At 39.2% G+C, this 9,361-nt stretch overlaps 1 long non-coding RNA gene across 1 annotated transcript; it reads right to left on the bottom strand.

Annotated features, from left to right (window-relative positions):
• Window positions 1-875: 875 nt before the first annotated feature.
• On the bottom strand, window positions 876-9,045 carry LOC136059284 (uncharacterized). Its single transcript, XR_010623207.1, has 3 exons — window positions 8,871-9,045; window positions 4,108-4,174; window positions 876-937 (listed from the first exon to the last, which is right to left on the bottom strand). It is a non-coding gene; the product is annotated as an uncharacterized LOC136059284 (long non-coding RNA).
• Between the last annotated feature and the right edge of the window lie 316 nt (window positions 9,046-9,361).

Below are 9,361 nucleotides of genomic sequence, written 5' to 3'. Positions count from 1 at the left end.
AGAAACATGAATAAAGCCAGCATAAATAGAGATCTATTGACAGGTCCTGGTCTAGGTCTTAAATTCAGCCAGGTGGCCCTAGCTCCAACTTTCTAGAAGCATTAGTGCAACAAACTGATCCATGCCAACATTTCCCATAGAGGCAGTTCAATATCCCACACAGCTCTTCCCAGCAAACTGAAAGCAAGCAGGAAACATCACAGCTTTTCCTTCAATAGACTACAGCCAAGGCAGCCTTCCCTGCCCTCCAGCTTCTTAAGGCTTTTGTGAGATGGGAGCAATCTGTAGAAGGGGGCAGAACTGAAGTCTGCAGTGCATACCTGCGTGACCGTCTGTGATAGAATCTAGCACAGAACTTTATTTAGTCTAAATAGTACACTCTGTTTTACAATCTGTGCAATGCCTGGGCTCTCTACACATACCTCCAAAGTCTTTTAAGCAAGTGTTCCTCTAAAGATACAGCTTTCTATAGGTTGTGCAATGCATGCTTCATGCAGGAGAATACATGGGAAAACAAAGATTATGTTCATGAGCACTAGAACTTGCAGGTTTTGTACAAACTACTGTCCTGAAGACATCCATGCAGCAGCTTGGTAACGTTTCTTTGGAGTGACTTTCACATTAAAGACACAATTTCCACAATGCTGGGGTGTTTTTTTTTGTGGTTTTTTTTTCCAGATTTTCTTCTTTTGAAAAAATTTTCTCACCCTATTTTATTTTTCTTTATGTAACAGATATCAGCATTAAAGACTGCTCGTTCTTGTGCCAAATGAGAATTCCTCAGATTGCTGGACTGACCTAAAGCATTCATGCTGAGGCAATTCCAGCTTAAAATGAATTGCTTTTTAGTGTCACATTACCTCCCCTGAGTCCGTGCTCTCGTGGTGCCTCTCAGCCCCCTCCTTCAGGGTGAGTATTTGCCATGGGCACTGTGTCCCTGCAGATGCATAATGAGAGATGTACTCTAGACAGGAATCAGGACCTAGTGATAAAAACAGAAGCCTGATGCTCCCATTCTTCAACGTCAGTGTACCAGGATGGGGAAAGAGGTCTGAAAGAGGTTTCAGTTTCCACAGTCACAAATACTGACATCAGATTTTTTCAGTTTATGAATTCCTTTTTTCCTGCAACTCTAATAACCTGTAATGCTTTCATGCTATCTTCCTCTACATTTTGCTTTCAGTAATTATTTATAACATTTTTTTCCCACGTAAATTATCACTAGAACATAATCCCAGCTCCTCAGATCCCACAGTAAAAGATCTGTTCTCTCCAAGCTGAGACAACAACAGGCAATTCATTGAGCACAGACAGACAGGCACACATTTTCCATGAATGTATTTAGCATCGTTACCAAAACTGGCTCACTAGGAATTTCAACTAATAAGAAAATAAAGTTAGTGCAAAGCTTCTGAAAATAAATTCTGCTGAAGACGTTTCTCTGCTTTAATAGAGATTGAATGCAGGCTGTTTCTCTTTCCCTGTGTCCCAAACAATGCATCAGAACAATGTTTAGCAAGTGAGCTACATTTCACAATGTTTTCACATCATAGATGGACGTAAAATAAGTTATTTGGCAGTGTGAATGCCCTGGAGAGAGAAAAGTTGGTGGTTTTTCTGTCCATCCTAGCTTCTCCCAGTCCTTTAGGATTGCCCAAGACTTTTCCATGACCTCACTGCATCTCTGGTGGCAGTTAACCCACTGAGCTACCAACACAGTGCAACCGTGGGAAGCGTCCCTTTGTCCCTCTGATTAATTAATACCTGGCATATCCCATGTGGTAAAACTCAGACAGAAGGAGATCACAAGCAGGAGAGAGGGAGAGAAATGCTTTAAGAGTCTCCATGTTCTCTTTAGCCAAGTGATGAGGAAGAAGCTGAGGATGTAACCCAGAACAGAATATCAATTCTGTGGTTTTCTCCAATTTTACAAGTTTGCTTAATGGTTCTTAAAACTCCTCCTTGGGTTTTCTGACTTCTCTTCCCAAGAATACTAGAAGCCTGGCACTTGAAGTCCACTTTCCCAAAATACTCAGACTGGTGCAGCTCCTTTACACAACGTATATAGCAAGCAGATGTAGCAGGGTCACAAACACTGCTGAAATGAATGCTCAGCGATACAGCAGAGGATGTGTTTGTTTTTTGTTGTTGCCTGCTAAACAACTTTGTACACTGACGGTAATTACTGTGTTTGTTGCTGTTGTTGGTTTTGGTGTTTTTTTTTGTTGTTGTTGTTTTGTTTTGTTTTGTTTTTTGCTTATGCCTTACCTGGTAGCTTTGTTTGTCACAGTAAAAATATTGAGAACAGCTTGGAAACTTTCCTTTGCTCTGACTTGAAAAAGATGTATTCAACTCCCAGGGTACACACTGAGAGCTGAATTAAGCTCTGTGGCAAAATCCTCTACCTTTACCATGCTGCCTTTGCAGCAGGTGCTAAATTTTCTTTTACCATATTACTGTTTTACCTTTCTGTGGTAGCGATTTACCAAAATCCCCTAAGCTTCTTGTATTACATGTAGAGTTTTTCTGGATTCACGTGGCAGAAGAGATCCAGAGCTTCTGTTTCTTTTTCAGTCTCTATCTCTAAAACATAGAAGAATTGTTCTACAATGCCAAGAACTGTTCTACACTATAATTGCCCTATGCCAGTCAAGATGTTCTGGAATATTTCTTACTCTTTTTCCACACGTTTTATCTCTGGACTAAGCTTATACTACTATTCTTCCTCCAGAGTATCTAACTGATTATAATTAATGTTCTGGGTAGGAACAGAAATGAGGATAGGCATGTCCTCTTACAACCCAAGTCCTCTTTCTTCAGTTTCCCATCCTTCTTTGGTACCTTTTAAACCCCTATGTCTAGTATCTAAGAAGGCCTAAAGAAGAACTGCATCTAGTTGAGAAGGAGGTAAAACTATGGGGCTTTACCCCCATTGCTTAAGCCCCACATGGGGCTTAACATCCTCATTAAATTTGCTTGTTGCCCTCAATCTTTTCAGGACATACGGATTCATTTAACTCTTGCTTGATAAATGCTGTAGTATTTACACTCAGGCATACAAACAATTCCTATCCTGTGATAGTAAGATGAGAAAAAATCATGATGTTAACACAGATTTTTAAATATATAGGTTCCTAATCATACCCAGCAGTTGTTACTGGACTGATTTTGATATATATACTCTTGATTTTCACCTATATGTTTTGGAAAAGAAAAACACAGTTTTCAGACAAACTTATCTAAAGTTTAAAGGGTTTTTTATTACCAAATCAGTTCAGTAGCAACTGCTGGGTATATTTATTAAAGTGTCAATTTTACTTTGGGCAGAGCAGTTAGAATCTGTGGTTTGTGGGGGGAGGAGGAGAGGTTATTGTTGCTCTTTAACAGTACCTTTAATAAATAGTATTTAACCACAGACAGATGTAGATTGAGTCCTGTAAATCACACTAGAAGAATTACAAGAAAAAAGGACATGTTTCCAAGTTTTTCCATTTTCCCACCACTGGAAATGGGATTTTTAAAATAAGTTTTCCATAATCTTGTGAATGCCAAAATACCACAGGGCTGGAACAGAAGCTTTAAGCAGTCACCATGCTTCACAATAAAGCAAAAATATTGCACCAAACTGGAAGGAAAAGCAAAGGCTCTTTCCTTCTGTGTTACTGTAAATTAATTTTAGAGATGGCCACAAACCATAAAATTTAGATTCAGCCATAAACCTGTGAGCATAAAGCTTGAAATAAATCTGGATCATTGTACCAGACCACCATGGCTGCTGGCAGACAAGTATTAGCTGATTAGTTGGAAAAGTCCACAACACATCTATTCCATATGCCCCATATCTCACAGTATGTCTCCCCATCCACTATGTCACTGTAAATCCTGTACTGTTACACCACGGACATTTCCAGTGTCTTAGGTCCCCATGATAGGCATTAGAAGCTTTTTAAAACAGCAGATGTTCTGAAAGAGCAGAGCTTGAATAAAAGTTTTCACCCAGATATATAAGCATAATTTGTGGAAACTCCTCCAAATCAATCTCATTTAGTGAAAAAAAATTCTTTTTTAAAATCCAGCAAGATAAGACATTAAAATAAAGCAGCGTGCCTAGAACATGACTCAAAGCTGAATCTTTACATTTATTAATTCCAGGTAATTCCTGTAGAGTCTGGGACTAGAAACAGAAACAGAAAAATACATAAAAATGCACATGTAGTGGACAGAAAGGGAGAAATGGATAAAATAAGCATGTTTTTCGTTTGAATAAGAAGTAGGTTACTACACTGTAATTGAAAAGATTATCCCTCAGCTAATCTACTGTGTTGCCAAAATTTGTTATTTGATACCGAGGAAATAAAAAAGACTTGCTAGAGCAAAGAAGATGAAGGCAAGTAATAGGTAGCTGGGTCCGAGAGACCCATATTGCTTCCTAAATCATGGAGGTTCCTACTTCGTTTAAAATATAAATTACACCAAGTGGTAAAAATCCAGCTTTAATTCTCATCTTAATGATTACATTGGTCCATTTCCAAGACTGCAGCTAAAGGCCATGAGAACTTTTAAGATATTTTCCCACCCATATACATATTGTCCCAAGCTTTCAAAAAAGAAATGGCAAAAAGGCAAGTGAGTAAGAAAAAAAATACAACCATCATACAGAAATTGCACTGGTGAAATAGAACATTCAGCATGGAGCTACTAATCTGCAAGGGAGCTTTGAAACTGCTAGGTGACAGGACAATTTTGATATAGTGGCTTGCTGAAGTCTCAGAACAGTGTTGGAAGGTGAACAGGTGAACGTATGGTGCCTTAGACCTCTTCTCACACCTCTACTACGAGTTTAAGGAGTTTGGGGTTTCCTTTTATATTTTTCCCTTTCTTTTTTTCATCTTTTTTTTTTTTTTTTTTTTTTTTTTTGCAGTAAGGTGTGTTTTTCATTTCAAGAGTTTTCCCTTCACTTTCCTGCACAGAGCTACAACAGAGTATTGTTAGCTCTGCACGCCTAGAACCCATTCATTTTGGGCCATTTTCAGAATCTGGACCTTGACTGGTAATAATTCACTAAAAATTCTGATATGTGTGTTTTATCACAGTGCTTTAAATTTCAAAATACCCCCAAATGTCTGCAAGCCTCCTCTCAGGAGAGTAGCTTTCTGGAGAAGCATGACATTCGCCATAGTGCTCTGATAAAGAAGCAGCATGACAAATACTTAGTCTGATGAAAAAGCTGAATAATATCAAAATAAAGTATGAATACAAATTTATGAGCTGTATCAGTCATAATTAACCAGTCAGGAGAAATGTCACTGTATATGGATCTGCTACATGAAGAGTACAAAAATACTGTACTGAATATCTTAGCAATTCTTTAGGAAGGTATTGAACTTTTCTTGCAATTAATTATTCATCCATAAAACTTTCCTTATTTCCTCCTCAAATTATTTCTGAACTTCCCTCCCCTTTGTGAGATCAGGAGTGCCATCACATGCTTGTATGCAGTACAAAAACACATACCCATGAAAAAACCCACAACGGATACCACCCCCAACTTTCCCCAGTTGTACATTTGATGCTTGCTGGTGCCATTAAGCAAACACAAAACAACAGCAAGTGCATTCTGTTGAAATGTTTAGCTAAATGGAACCAAAACAGTCACAGTTCACAATTTCATAAATACATTAATTAGAAGTGTCTCCAAATAGCATGTGATTTTGAATTATTAACATAAAACACTGCATTATAAATGACTGCAAATTGCATTCCTTAGTGCTCTCCATGCTTAATTTATTATGCCGTAGGAAAATTTGCAAATTACTTTACTGTTTTATATTTAATGGATAGTTTTATATGTATATTGTTTCATTAAGATAAAATTAAACCACAGTGTACGTATTATATGCCTTTCCAGTGACATAAATGTCACTAGAGACCCTCAGATTTTGTCAGGAGGGGTGTGTGCTTCTGACACTTCCTAGATTTAGTAAAGAAGCAAAGAACAGTTTCAAGTTTCTGCTCTTCTCATGTCTGGCCACAATTGCTCCTTTTGGCCAGCCTGTATGGGGAAGGGTATGCCAGGAAACTTTCTTGCTGCTTAGAAGTAGGGAGAGGGATGGCAGAGCCATGGCTGAAAGACAAAGGATCATTTCCAGCAGTGGCCACCGCTGCAAGGATAGTGCAGTTACTGTGCCACTGTGTTCTGGGGTAGAAAGAAGGAAACAAGAGGCAAGTCACCTGCCCTGAACCACACAAGCAAAGAGAGGTAAAAAAAAAACAAACCCTTCAGCCTCCTAGGAAGAGACAAAAAGGATGACATGGGCTGCTGGACTGCACTGCCAACTCTTTTGCAGCTGTGTATATTAGGATTTGGGACTGTTTACTCTGGAGGAGGCTCAGGGGAAACCTACCTGAAAGGAGATTTTAGTGAGATGGAGGTCGGCGTCTTTTCCCAGATAACTAGTGATTGGATGAGAGAGAATGGCCTTAAGCTGGGCCAGGGAAGGTTCAGGATGGATGTTAGGAAAAATGAGAGGTGAGGTATTGGAACAGGCTGCTCAGGGAGGTGGTGGAGTCACTGTTCCTGGACCTGGTAGTAAGGGACATGGTTTAGTGGGCAATATTAGAGGTAGATGGACAGTTGAGCTGGATGATATTTGAGGTCTTTTTCAACCTTAATGATTCTATGATATCCTGATGATCATAGGTCTGGAGATACATTCAGTGAGGAGGGAAAAGAATTTTGTATGCATAAGGAAAATCTATTAAAACTGTAATTGAAAAGACATTTGCCTTTGACAGCTTCTTTGTATGTTGTCTGTTCTTGGCCATTTGTCTTCACTATTTGTAAATTCCTCAGAAGAGGAATTGCCTCTAACCATGTGCTTGTAGAATGCATGTTACAGAGGAGACTGCTGAAAATCCAAAATGCAAATAGAGCATAAATAATAGATATTATTTATGATACATAAATAAATAACATTGGGCCATGAAATGGCATACTAGTTGTGTTTAAGCAAGCTGGCCAGTCCCCTAGATTTTAAGAACTAATAACGTCCCTTTGGCGAATGTGACAGATCAAATGTTTCTTCAAACTGACTTTCAGACTTTTGTATAAGATAGGAAAGGTACCAGTCACATTCAGAGCAGTTTCCACAAAGTTTTCAGATGTGGTTCTGTTTAATAAAAAAATAACAAAATAAAATGTGGCAGACAGGGGAGGAGGTGGAGAGACTGAATATTTGGGGAAAGTTTTAATTCTCCTTTAAGTTAAAATTCTGTTAATGAAAATGAAGTTACAAGAAAATGTATGCAAGAGAGAGAGATAGCCCTCTGAGCTATTCTTTTCAAGTAATAAAGATGAGACTCTGTCAGAAATTGAGGTGTCAAAACTGGAAGTGCTGGAACAAATTCACAAATTAAAGAGCAGCAAGTCACCATGACCAGATGGCATACATCTGAGAGCTCTGAAGGAACTTAAGAATTAAGTGGTTGAGCTGCTAACAGAAAAATATGCAGCCTTTCATTACAGTGCTACCATGCCAGAAGACAAGAGGTAACAAATACCTCATCTCAAAAAATCTGGAAGGTGTGTTTCTGCAAGCTTGATTAGGGCTGTAGATTGCTTTTCTCTTTTAATCATCCTGGCTTCAGAGAGAAGATCAGCATATCCAGCAAAAAGAGCCAGCCTCGCCTCATCAGGAGCCACTGGCAAAGGTAGGCGTGGGTCGTTTGCTGGCTCAGCATACTCTGATGACCACTGACCTGGAGATGAGTGGGGGTCCTTGCAAGGATTGACTTCAATGATAATTAAAAAACAACTTCCCTAATTAACCCCCGCCCTTCTTAAACCTGGTCAAGCTTTCATCGGTATCTATCCCTTGCAATACTGTTGGGGTAGGTTAACTTTTTCCTTGGCACATTTATGAGTGGGATGATAGGACAAAGCTGTTGTCCTAATAACCCAGGATTTCCTCTCAGTTTTATGCCCTATTTGCAATTCCTTATCATTCAGATAAGAAGCTGTGTGCAGTGGAGGAGAAGGAATGGAGGGGAAAACAACTAGCTGAACATCCACCCAGGCAGTACAAAACATGTACTTGCATCACTGCATAGATTTTAAGGTGCATGTTCAATCATTTAGTCCTGCGGTGCACAGCTGCTGTGCTGTTACTCAGTGTGAATGGAAACACACAGCCCAGATGACGCATGTGAAGCAGTGCAGACATCTCCCCACAGCCTCAGGTACATCCTGCATTCACAGATGCAGAGCATCAGTGGCAAGCCCCTGTACTTTCCCTACTGTTTATGAAGAAGTCCTCATAGGTAAGACTGAGGGATGAAGACATCTCTGATTCTATCTTCTGGCTATTAAAGAGCATAGGCTTGCATTATAATGTTCATAACAGGTTCACTAAAGTACCTTCTGCTGCTAGATAGTCATCCTGAGATACTTGATGCTCAGATTTAGGAAATCACGTGATTAAGGAAATCACTGGATTTACAAAGTCTAGCTCTGAAGATTTTTGCCAAACACCGGCACTATTATAGATGTCTCATTTCTAAACTGAGTACACTTGGCCTTCAAACTCAGTCACCAGTCCTTTTGACATTCCTATGGTTAATGAAAGCCCTAAGAAAACAAGTTCTTACTTGGAGAATTACAAATAGAGGTATCAAAGCAAGAGCAGTGGGAAAGCAGTTTAATCATCTCAACAAATACTTTGAAATGTTAGTAATATATACAGAAAAGAAAATAGGGTCCTTCTTCCACAGAAGAATCACCCCATGCCTTGTAAATACTCTTTTTTTTTTTGTTGACTAGAGACTCTCCTGTCACCTTGAAATTATTTACAAGTGTACTATAGAACTCTTACCTAGAATGCAAGAGGAGGGTGGGAGATGTGAACTTGAGAATAACCACTCATTTGGAGATTCAGACATGTTTGCAACATGAAAGACTGAGAATCAAGTCATTGCATGGAGCAACTAACTGCTCAAGTTCTCATTCAGGGGAAAATAAACTTCTCATTTTCTGAAGGAGAAGCTTTATTCACACTGAAAACAAAACATAAACACCTGTAAGAGGTTTGGGGTCTGAAAATATCTTTTTTTTTTCCCACAAATGAAACGATTTGTAACAGAAAAATTTTGGAAATAACACTCTTGCTTTCTTAGGGGCTTCATAGCACCCTGAAGTGATTTTCTTGAAGTAGAGCATAGCTTTAAAGCAGATGCTAAGAGCCCTTAATCTAGACACATGGTCTGGGACCAGCTCTTACTTTGCCAGCATTGATCATTATAGCATTCAGGCTGGAGATACAGATGCTCTCAGACGCCTTGCTGAGTGCAGGAGAACGCAGTATTT

This window comes from Cyrtonyx montezumae, unplaced genomic scaffold (genome assembly GCF_038088225.1).
Source record: "Cyrtonyx montezumae isolate F1298 unplaced genomic scaffold, pur_monq_1.0 scaffold_8, whole genome shotgun sequence".
Taxonomy (NCBI): Eukaryota; Metazoa; Chordata; class Aves; order Galliformes; family Odontophoridae; genus Cyrtonyx; species Cyrtonyx montezumae.
The sequence above is the reverse complement of the archived record's forward strand: the minus strand, read 5'-3'. Positions and strand labels throughout refer to the sequence as shown.